This window comes from Mchenga conophoros, linkage group LG7 (genome assembly GCF_057382185.1).
Source record: "Mchenga conophoros isolate Kocher_MC1m ecotype Shallow Benthic linkage group LG7, M_conophoros_male_GT1.1, whole genome shotgun sequence".
NCBI lineage: Eukaryota > Metazoa > Chordata > Actinopteri > Cichliformes > Cichlidae > Mchenga > Mchenga conophoros.
Window position 1 is genome coordinate 39,018,288 of NC_140532.1, and position 12,884 is coordinate 39,031,171.

The following is a 12,884-nucleotide window of genomic DNA, read 5'->3' on the forward strand; positions in this document are numbered from 1 at the left end:
CTTTTTTTTTTTTGAAAATCGACGACTTTTCACAAGTCTATGAAGAAAGTATGAAACACCTCGTCTATACATAGGGCCTTTTTATTATTCTTCCAACAGTAATTTGAGGTTTCATCCACTAGATGGCAGGATCTCCTTCCTCATACATGTACTCCCAAAACTTTTGAAATACCTCTGAAATATGTCTTCTATTATACCATATTTGGTATTAAATACTAAGCATAAATACATAAATAAATTAATTTTCATTGTTATTTTTCAAGTTGTTTGCAGACCTGCTTTGTGATTTCCTGCCTTTTAATTTGCATTTTCCTTTTGTTAAAATAATACTTTCCTACTAGTGGTTTTACAGTTTTATGATTAGAAATGAATAACACAACCATGTGATGTAATGATACACATATAATTGTAACATACTGACTCTAGACTACACAATCCAAGATGTACTCCATGTTTTTTCCAAAGGGTAATTAACATTAAAGCCCTCATCTGGATGTATACTTCTGCACATAGAAACAAATTAACAACTGTTTATGCGTCAAACTAAACAATCACACCAACCAAAATATGTAAAGATATATTTTTAATCAATTAATTATTGTCATGCCTTGTAATATGTTGCAACTGATAATTTACAGCACTGAATGTTATTTTTGTCAGATTTTCTAATAGCAGTTTATACCTCTCATCTATCCTTACTTATTTTACCTTTCCTAAGAGTATAGAACAAAGACTAATATGATGATGATGCAGAGAAGTAGGGCAGAAACAGCATGGAGCCAGGTTTTAAACCCACAGTCTTTTCAACATTTACTGTGTCTCTCAAGAAAACAAGACGGATGATGAAACCTCGACTGGCAAATACAGCAGTTTGCTGCTCGGGGATATTGTGTCATGGTTGGTGTCAATATTTTTGACAGATAAAGAGAATATATGAATTTTTGGAGTGGGAAAGATACTTTTTCTTTTTCTTTTTTGTCAAGCATTCACCTTTGGATGAACTCTCAAAAGTGGAGGCAGGATAGAAGTGAGGAGGAGGTGGAGAAGAATGAAAAGTAACAAAAATAGAGGAAGGATGAGGAGGAGGAAGAGGAGGAGAAAGCAAGGCTCCGCTCCAAGTAAATCATCTGCATTGTTCTCCTAATGCTTCTTATACGCACCGACACCCACATATCCTGAAAGTGTCGGGACAGCGCCGCACACACAAAGAGAATCCCAGGCACAAATTCACACTTCCTTGTTACTGTCTTAGTTTGTCCCTCACGGAGATGGTTTTTAATGCACCATAATCCCCCTCGTTCCCTTGAACACATAAAAGACATATCCTTCTATCTGTGTAAGTGGCTCTGACGGCCACCAGCTCATCATGAACACACATGCACACACAAGCGCACACGGCCGCCAGCTCATCAACATGCAGTTATTCCTTTGGTGCGGGATCGCAGGCTGTTAATTGGCTGCCAAGCAGAATGTGTGTGTTTTTGTGTGTGTATGTGTGTTTGTGTCTGTACTGCAGAGCTGGGGTTGCTTAGAAATTCCCGTCACGTCCGGGAGCCTCGATTAAGACGTTGCTCCAGTTTCGAACAGACAGACATGTGGGGAGGAGGGGAAAGAGGTAGAGAGGGGTAGAGGATGCAGCAGGGGGGAGAAAGATGAGAGAACTCCAGAGGAGTGGGAAGAGAGAAAGAGAGGTGATGAGGCGGGACTCGGCAAAGAACAAAAAAAAAAGAAAAAGGAAGGAGAAGTGAGAGTGAGAGAGAAGAAGTGAAATACTGCAGTGGTCCTGTGTGTGAGACCTAGAGCAGATAACATACACTCTACTGCCTGTCTTATCACTGTGATAGAGTTGCAAAGTAGAAGACAGTATTTTAGGTATGTGCTGTAGAGTTCCAGCAGTGGGAGTCCTGTTCATCTCCTGCAGATACATTGTTAGGTGACTGGCTCACATAGAACTGACAGTCTCCTGGATTAAACAGCAGTGCAACTGTGCTCAAAAAAGGGGGAAAAAAATCTGTTTCCACGATGAAAAAGTGACACATACAAGGACATAAGTCAAGCAAGACTGAAAAGGCTCATTTCAGTCAGAAAAAGTAATTCACTTAGTCTCTGTTAGCAGATGAAGTTGTGTTAAGTGCTCTTTACTGAGAGGAACCTACAGATATCTGATAAAACATTTAGCAGTTTAAATTAGCTCGCTTTCAGAGTCCGGATCACTTCTGGGTGATGATGACTCTATTACAAAATTGAACTTAGTACGTTTTGCCTTACAGTTCTGTTTGAATGTCATTGTGGAGCGCAAAAACTCAAATGTTTGTTCAATAGCTGGTATCAAAGCTAAGGCTGGTGACCATGCATAGAATATACAGTGGGGCAAAAAAGTATTTAGTCAGCCACCGATTGTGCAAGTTCCCCCACTTAAAATGATGACAGAGGTCAGTAATTTGCACCAGAGGTACACTTCAACTGTGAGAGACAGAATGTGAAAAAAAATCCATGAATCCACATGGTAGGATTTGTAAAGAATTTATCCGTAAATCAGGGTGGAAAATAAGTATTTGGTCAATAACAAAAATACAACTCAATACTTTGTAACATAATCTTTGTTGGCAATAACAGAGGTCAAACGTTTACTATAGGTCTTTACCAGGTTTGCACACACAGTAGCTGGTATTTTGGCCCATTCCTCCATGCAGATCTTCTCGAGAGCAGTGATGTTTTGGGGCTGTCGCCGAGCAACACGGACTTTCAACTCCCGCCACAGATTTTCTATGGGGTTGAGGTCTGGAGACTGGCTAGGCCACTCCAGGACTTTCAAATGCTTCTTACGGAGCCACTCCTTTGTTGCCCGGGCGGTGTGTTTTGGATCATTGTCATGTTGGAAGACCCAGCCTGGTTTCATCTTCAAAGTTCTCACTGATGGAAGGAGGTTTTGGCTCAAAATCTCACGATACATGGCCCCATTCATTCTGTCCTTAACACGGATCAGTCGTCCTGTCCCCTTGGCAGAAAAACAGCCCCATAGCATGATGTTTCCACCCCCATGCTTCACAGTAGGTATGGTGTTCTTGGGATGCAACTCAGTATTCTTCTTCCTCCAAACACGACAAGTTGAGTTTATACCAAAAAGTTCTACTTTGGTTTCATCTGACCACATGACATTCTCCCAATCCTCTGCTGTATCATCCATGTGCTCTCTGGCAAACTTCAGACGGGCCTGGACATGCACTGGCTTCAGCAGCGGAACACGTCTGGCACTGCGGGATTTGATTCCCTGCCGTTGTAGTGTGTTACTGATGGTGACCTTTGTTACTTTGGTCCCAGCTCTCTGCAGGTCATTCACCAGGTCCCCCCGTGTGGTCCTGGGATCTTTGCTCACCGTTCTCATGATCATTTTGACCCCACGGGATGAGATCTTGCGTGGAGCCCCAGATCGAGGGAGATTATCAGTGGTCTTGTATGTCTTCCATTTTCTGATGATTGCTCCCACAGTTGATTTTTTCACACCAAGCTGCTTGCCTATTGTTGATTCACTCTTCCCAGTCTGGTGCAGGTCTACAATACTTTTCCTGGTGTCCTTCGAAAGCTCTTTGGTCATGGCCATGGCGGAGTTTGGAGTCTGACTGTTTGAGGCTGTGGACAGGTGTCTTTTATACAGATGATGAGTTCAAACAGGTGCCATTCATACAGGTAACGAGTCGGGGACAGAAAAGCTTCTTACAGAAGACGTTACAGGTCTGTGAGAGCCAGAGATTTTCCTTGTTTGAGGTGACCAAATACTTATTTTCCACCCTGATTTACGAATAAATTCTTTACAAATCCTACCATGTGGAGTCATGGATTTTTTTTTCACATTCTGTCTCTCACAGTTGAAGTGTACCTCTGGTGCAAATTACTGACCTCTGTCATCATTTTAAGTGGGGGAACTTGCACAATCGGTGGCTGACTAAATACTTTTTTGCCCCACTGTATATATAGTCATGTACAGATATGTTTAGTGCTGGGTGATATGGAAAAAATATTTATCACGATATGAATTATTTTATGTCACGATAACAATATATATCACGATATACCACCTGACCTGTGGTCATCTGGAAAGTATGCAGTCTGTAAACAGCGAGCACAGAGGGTGCTGTCTTTGTTAATGAAAGGGATGGTTACGCTCATGTAGGGCTGTGTATCTCTGCTCGTCCATAGGTCAGTCATCAAGGCATAATGCACGACACTGCAAACATCCTTCTCTACTTTGGCCCGGCATGCATCATATAAGCGAGGCAACTCAACTTTACTGAAGTGCTTACGACCGGGCATAACGTACCACGGATCAAAGACTTTGATGAGGTCACGAAAGCTGTCCTTCTCAACTACATAAACAGGAACCATGCCTTTACAAATGTAACGCGAGATGGCTCCTGTGATTTGTTTATGGCGCTGGAACGTTTTCTCATACGGCGTATCTTGTGCGAAAGACTGCTGTATCTTCAGCTGGCTATAGTTTTTCTTTTCCCAACTTGCTCCCATCGTTCCACAACTTGGTTTAGCTCGGATTTTCTGGATTCTTGAGTTTTCTTCTTCGTGGACCTTCTGTAGGTGATAGAAGAGATTTGTTGTGTTGCCATTGGGTGGAGGAATAGTTTTATAGCATAGCTTGCAAATGGGCGTCTTCTTTTTTTCTTTTTTTTTCTTTTTATCGGCCTCGATACCACATTTTCTTTTTTCTTTTTTTTTGTGTCCCGTTTGGATCTTTAGCCATCAGAATTGTTGTCAAATGGGCGTCTTCTGCTACGTGTTGGTGCTGTTGAACCCAAAATGTAACCAAATCACAGACGTACCCCCTCTTTTTTCGGTAAAAGTGCTTCTTCTTGGGCTGCCTGTGTAGCTGTCTCTTCCTGTTGCATGTCCAGGCATGAAACTGCAACCTGTCGCACGTCCATCGTTTTGAGTTACCGTAAAGCATGCACATAAAGCAGCACCATGTCGCAAAACCACAAGACGGAGTTTCTTTGCAAAAAATATCTTTTTTTTAACTTTATTTTCTCTTGCATAAAGTTAAGAGTATGTATAGTGAGAAGACAACACTAATATATCTGCCACAGGCTGTTTAATGATATATTTTATGTAATAATTTATAAAATTAGGTTAGAAACGGTAGAAGACAAATGGCATGATAGACACTTTTCTATCGTCCACACGATATATATCGTCATATCGCCCAGCACTAGATATTTTTATGAAGATTCGTACAACAGTGGTATCTTTATCATGATGTCAGGTCACAGTTCATCAGCTAAAGCAAAGCAACCAAAACATTGCTTTCAAAACAAATGCTCGATTATTTCTGAAAGAAAATCTGGAATTCGGAGTGCACAGAAATAGTTTCAGAGCCAAGTGAGTGACAGAGAGAGAAGATTAGGTGAAAAGGGAAATAAGAAAAAAAACAAATACACAAGAAGCCCAAGATTACTAAAAGATATGCTCAGATGCAGAAAGAAGAGAAAGAGCAGGCTGCCCATTATAGATTATAAATGGGCAGATAGATTATAAACTTTTACGACGCTCTAATAAATCCTTGAGAGACTATTGGATGAATCTATGTCACACATATGTACTGAGTCAGTCAGCACATACTGTAACAACACATACACAACACAAGATTTTACTAGACATACCCTGTTATGTAATCATGCCAAAGAGAGAGAGAGAGAGAGAAACAGAAAGAGGCACTAATCAGACACCACACACTTCTCACAGCTGTCTGTCAGACGCTGACAGGGGCCATGTTGCTCTTTCCAAGCTGTGACATCCAAATGGCTTGTTTTGTTTTTACGTTGACATGTTGCCATTCTTTATTATTCATGCAGTCAGATGGTGGCAGTAGACCACAACAGCTCAGATGCTTTAAAACAGACAAAGCTTTATGTATGATGAGGCTGAGCTGATGAACAGTACGTAAGATCAATTGCCCAAGTTTCCAGTTCCAAAAGGAAAGACACTAACACTGACTCTTATCAAGTAAACCCAGAGAAATCAGATTCTTCTTACTTAATTCATATTCAATTCTATCTTGCCAACTAGCCTCGCTGATTACCTTTTTAAAGATTTCCCCCTAACAGAGAACAGGGGTTAAGGGCCGTTGTCCTTCTCTGCTGGTGACCTTGATCCTCTCATTTTTTTTTCTATTTGAAAAATAAAATTGACTGCTGCCCTCTCTCTGTGAGGGTGTGTGTATGTGAAGAACTGCAGCCCAAGTGATCTTAACATGCTACCGTGTTTGTTTGATGGAGGATAATTAAATAGGCAATAGAACCCAGCCTGCTCTAATCGCTATCGATTCATTTGCAGCACTCAGACACACAGAAACACACACACTCGGCCAATACCCCAAAGCCTCAGGTCTCTACAAGTAGATGTCTGATACTCCCACATCAGCTATCAGCAGCCTTTCATGTTTCAATGGGCTTATTTAACCTAATCCATATTAGCCTTCATCCTCAGCCCTGTAGTGGGCCAAATCTATACATAACCCTTTAAGGAAAAAGGATTTGTCTGATGAACAAATGACCCTGCAAAAGAGCCATGCTCAGTCCCAAGCATTCTCCATTCTTGAAATCCAGAAATTTAAAGCAAAACCAGACCCCAACGATGTGATCGACACAGAAGATGCGGAAGTTTTATTATTGATAAAATGCTCTCAAATTCCCATTCTCACCCAGTCTGCTTGTGTGGCAGCAAACATTGTCATTGTTAATCCCCAATAATAGAATAGCTGGGATACATTGCAAAGTGTCAATAAAAACAGAAGGCAGAATGTCATGTTGACCCAGCTTTCTGTTTTTCATGCTTTGGTGTTTTTCTAGATTATGATTTATCAGTGATACTGTTTTGATTATGATGATTATTTAGTAGACTTTGGTCAGTGTCAAGTCTGTCTCTCTCTGTCTAGTCCGTGTCTTAGTAAAGTGTGTTTTGTTTCCTGTTTTACTTTGAAGGTTCTTGTTCCCGTCTGATGTCAGTGTTCCGGCTTTGCTCTCCCTGTCTCGTTAGGTCTTATTTCTCCCAGCTGTGTCCCCCTTCTGTCTCTAATTCCTTGATGACTCCCTCAGTGTATTTAAGCCCAGTGTGTCTTTGTGTCAGCGTTGCGTCGTTAATGTCTGTTCACCCTCAACAAGCTGTGTGTGTTTTGTCTCCAGTGCCAGTTCAGTATTTCTGCTACAGTGTTTTAGTCCACCAGCGTTTTTGTTTGTCTTTTGGTGAGTTTAGTTTAGTAAGAGGTTTTCCCAGCAATAAAGCTGCGCTTTAAGTTGTACTTCTGTGTCTGAGTCCTGCATTTTGGATCCACCACTCCTGCTTCCCTGCCTGCCACACAGCCATCCATGACACACAATGTCTCAAAAGGTTGGGACATGGTCACCTTATTTTAGCAACAGAGTGTAAACCTCTGGGAACTGAGGAAACCAGTTGTTAATGTTGTCCTGTTCTTTTGGTGCCCCATCCCAGCATTTTTGAGACTTGATGCTGCCATTAAATTCAGATCAAGGTTTCATACAGAAATTAATTTCCTTTTTTCATTTCTCTCTGATGATAAAGTGCCTGTTGTGTTTGCCTTTTCAAAGTGCATCATTTAATTTAACACGAGTGTCATAAACCACAACGTGGTTCTTTGCTCCATACAAGCCTTTGTTCTCTACATGTGTGTGCCTTTGTTCTCCATAATGTGTTTTGTTTGTTCGTATCTGTATGACAATGATTAGCGTTGATGGATGATAGTGACCTAATAATTGTGACAAGGACACAACATTAACATTGAAGCTGGAACAATGGTAGTGCAGCTGTGTGGCCACTGCATTATTCAGACAGGATGGCTAACGGAGAAAGAAGGGGAAGGGGAGAAGATGGGAAGTAGGAACAAGAGGAGACAGGAAGGAAGGATGAGAGGAGAAGGAGGGAATGGGAGCAGGGCTAGGTGTGCAGCAATTTAGATATGAAAATAGACTGGTGGAAGGAAGGAGCATAGATACATATAGCTTGTGATAGGGCTAACAGATATTTAAGACCTCAACCAACAAAAAGAAAGGAGATGGAATTGTCTCTGACGACTGTCTATAGTCAAACATCCATCCATTTTCTAACCCTTACCTAGGTCTTGGCCACATGGGACAGCAGTCTAAGCAGAGATGTCCAATGTCATGTGTACAATTTTATTCAACATACATTCATTTTTTAACCGCTTAACCAAAGTCACAGAGGAGCAGGAGCATTTCCCAGCCAATCACCAGTCCATTACTGGGCCAAGACAGAGAGACAGCCAACCATTCAATGTCACGGTCACAAAGGACAGTTTCCAAATGACGAGTGAGGCAACAATGCTAACCACTTCAACAACTGTCTTAGATACTAGATACTGCTGCAAATATACCACCATTGCTAAGGCCGACAATGAAACAAAATATAATAATAATGTTCATTGTGACCAAAACTCTATCAGTACACACAAGCCCCCACCAGCCCCACCTACACACACAAACTCATTCCTCACAACCCCTCACCCTCTCTCTCATAACAACTAAAACCACAGGGACACCTAGATAAAGCCCCTCTTTGGCACAGTACTGATGGTATCACTGGTGTCTTTTAACAAGATATAAGACAAACAGGACCCAGAGGAATGGTTTATTGATCCTAACACAGTATCTGTTCACTCCATCTCCATCATAATTTAGAACAAATCATCTACTTCATCTCCATGTTGATCAAATTTGATTACCAGTTTAGTCTGTAACACATCAGGTTAGAAGGTGTTTGGTCACTGAGATCAATGGGGTTCAGTATTGCAGTTCCTGTCTTTGGTCCTATCATGGTCTATTTTGGGTTTAGCTATATGTTAAATTTTTTGGTCTGTCTTGCCTTTGGTGTCAGTGAGCTGATAAAATATGGATGGTTTGGACTTTTCACCTTTCCGATTTTTATTCCTTGTATAAATCAAAGGAAAATGGAGCCTTTTATGGCTGGAGCTCATCCATGTTTGATGTGCAGCCAGGAGGGAGACCTAGATAATAGAAGCTATCAGAGACATACAGCGCTCTGCGTGTGTGCGTGCATGGGCGTGTGCATGCATGGACGAGTATCTTTCCTCTTTCGGATTCTCTTCTATTCTGAGGCATTAATGGACTCGAACGCATAGACTTCCAGATGTTCTGACATAGAGATTAATTGGTTTTCATACACATGCACAAACATGCACACAATATGTGTTTTTAATAACTGTATTTAAAATGTGACAGTAGTAACATTCAACAACGTGGCGTGGAATCTGCCACGGCGGCAGATGAGGTCAAGCAGCCAGGAAGTTGGGATTCTCGTATTTCAGTTCAAGCTGTTAAACCTCACGAAGACATTTGAATTGTGTGCCCAGAAAGCGCCCCCCCCCATTAAAGCTTATAAATCATTCAGTCATTACTTATCTATTCATACAAATTCAGCCATTCAAAGTAATTCAAACAGTCATTGATTTTTCTGCCAGGGATACTACAAAATAAGAGGAAATTACCTTGAGCAAAGTGATCAAAGCAGCACAGCGATGAGCGATTCATCAGCAGCTGTGGATAATAACTAATCGTCTGCAGGGACTGATCTCATAGAAACTTCACTCTTATCTCTGCTTCTGCATTTTGTCATTGCTCTTGGCTAGTACTTGCTGTGTGAGAAAATCAATAGTCATTTTAGAAACATGACTTAATAATGACTTATTGCACACTGTAGTGAGCAGTAGTTGAATTAAGGTCAAAGACTGAACAAGCACTTCTTTTAGATTTATGCTCATATGTAACTTGTACTAGCCATTATTCTTGGAAACTGAAGAAAACCTTTGTTTCAAACATGCTCGCTGTTAACCTTTTCAAATTCTTTGGAAATTTGTTAAAAATATAGTTAAAGAAGATAAAGTAATCATGTTTAAGCACCTGGAATGGCAAACTAGCTGAGACTGACTCCTGAATCCATGGTTGGAATGACTGGCTCTGTGTCAGTCAAGATGAGCACAACAATGCAATATACACTCACCAGCCACTTCAGAGAAAGTGTGCCTTGTTGATGACCGAGATCAGAGGAGAATGTCCAGAATACTTCTAAACTCTAACTACAGCAACAGTAACTCAAATAAACAGTTGTTACAATCAAGAGCATCACTGAATGCAAAACCCCAGGAGGTCCAAACAATTATTAGCAAGATGTACCTAATAAAGTGTACAGTGAGTGTAAACAGTAAGCATGTGGCAGTAAAAATAAGGACAATCGTTTTTTTTGTTTGTTTTCTTTGTAATCATTATTTGTATTGGATGAAGTAACGTCAATTCCATCTTAAATTTTAAGATGAAATACAAACCTCTACCTAAGGTGGTTCAAGTGAAAACCTTTGGATGGTTCAATTTATCTACCTATCCATTCTTCCATCCACTACAGTGTGCCACACTGCACTGCTGGTGTTATCTACATGTTTTTAATGGAAATTTAACGGCAATTGAAGTGAACGTACCCCACCCATCAAATTCACTGTATGAACATTAAAGAGACAGGATTGGAAAGAGAGCAAATTCATTAGACATATATGACGCGTGGCGTGTAGAGCATGTTAAATTAACAGCTGTTGCCATACGGATAAACAGAGTGAGGGAAAAACTGTTCCAAACAGAAATGGGAGACACACACATGTGCACTTACTTTTTATTGAAATACAATTTCCAGGTGATGCATTATAGTCATTAGTCTGTCTGTGCTGAGCATGGGGAATATTAAGACAGATGGGTTGTTTTTCACCCAAACTAAGGCATTCTCACACTCATTTACTCCAGTTTATACATATCCAAGAAAAATCACAAATTTCCATATTATGTACTATAAAGGGTTTTGGTGCAGTGCAAGTTTGCTACTGTTGTTGTAGACTTTTCTTTTCTTCTTTTTTATATATTGAATGCGAGTTTGAATTGTGAACTCTAACTGAGCTTACCAAAAACTTCTGGAAAAAAAATGATAGGGCACATTAGAGCAATCTGATTGTTTTTAATGACCAGATATAAACCTGGTCAATTTAAAAAAAAAAAAAAAAAAGAACAACACTTTAATATACTTATTTAAAGTAAGAGACTGATACACAAATGTGCAGTTATTGCACTTTATTGATAATCTCTATATACAAAAATCATGCATGCCCTGATTACAACAGGAAGGAACTGCCTTACACTGTTTAGTGAAAAATTCTCATGATATTCCAATTAAACTGTTAGGCTAACTGTAGTCCCTAGATCAACTAATCAGGCAAGAGAAACTGACAAAATAATAACAGATCCATTCATCTCTTTAAGTTTTTTATTAAATCAGTGCTTGCAAAATTGTGATGGATGCAGTCATACAGATCAACTTAACTTAACTCTACTGTTATTACAGTAAAAAAGAAAGTGACTAAGGTCATTTACATGGAAAATGTATGGCAAGCAGACGCTGTGGAGGATAATTCCCTTCCAGCTCTCAGCAGGTAATGTCAAAATAATTATCAGACGAGACAGCTCAGTAGGCAGGCAGCACCTCTTCATTATAGAGTAAGGTTGAGGAGGCTAACGACCTCCAAATGTAGTAGTATACACTATACAAGGTCCAACATGTAACTTTCTAAATCTTTTTCATTTTTAATCCTCATTTTTAATGTTTTTTTTAAATACACCTCTCTTACATGACTAACTCACCAAATAATGTGGACCAGAATGGGATGAGGGTGAGAAGAAAAAGAATAGCACATGGGAATGTACAGTCATGGTGAAAAGAAAGTACACCCTTGGTCAGTTCTTGGGTCTTAGAAAATAAAATAAATTTGGTCTGACATGAACAACAACGCATTGCATATTACACGCTGTATTTATATGTTTAAAAAACCAAATAAATTTTGGTATACAGAGGAGTTCATGGTTGACTGCAAGGTGCTCAGTTGACAGCAAAACCAGCCCAACTCATTACAACTCCATCACTGCGTTTGACAGTTGGTATGAGGTGTTTGTGCTGATATGCTGTGTTTGGTTTCCACCAAACATGACACTAATTATTGTGATGAGTCATTTGGACCACGTTTGGTTCAAATGACAAATGAGAACTCTTGTGGTTGGGTCATATACAATTTTGCAAAGCTAGCCATGCTGTTATGGGGTTTTTTAGAGAGAGGAGGCACACCTTTCCAACAAGCCATACTTGTTCAGTCTTTTGCTAATTGTATACGGTCATGAACTTTAAAATCTAACATCCCAACTGAGGCCTGTAGAATCTGAGATGCAGCTCTTGGTTTTGTTTTGCTTTGTTTTTTTTAAGCATAAACACGATCTGTCTTTGGGGTGAATTTTCTGGGATGGCCACTTTCAGAAGATGGTCAACTGTCTCGAATGTTTTCAGCCTGTGAACAATCTTTCTTACTGCAGAATTTTGGACTTCAAACTGTTTGAAAATGGCCTTAATACCACACAGCTCCAACAATTGCCTTTTTAAGGATCATTGCTGATGTCTAACCTCCTTTGCATTGGCTCCAGAACTGTCTTCTTTATACATGCGCTCACATTTGCTGATGATCAGTTAATTATGTGCTATTTACGCTCTTAATACTTAAGCAATCAGTAAGGGTGTACTTAATTTTTCACACACGGCTTCTGCAGTTTGGCTTAATATTTGCTAAATAAATAACACAAATATTTCATGTTTTGTTAGTTTTCTAAGGCTGTATTTAACTAATTGTAAGACAAGTTAAGTACCAGTTTATTTGTATTGTACCTGTATGGTTTACTGTACTGAGATATAAAACCTTGCAATTTAAAGAGGGTATCATTTAAAAAACAAACAAAAACATGCGTCTG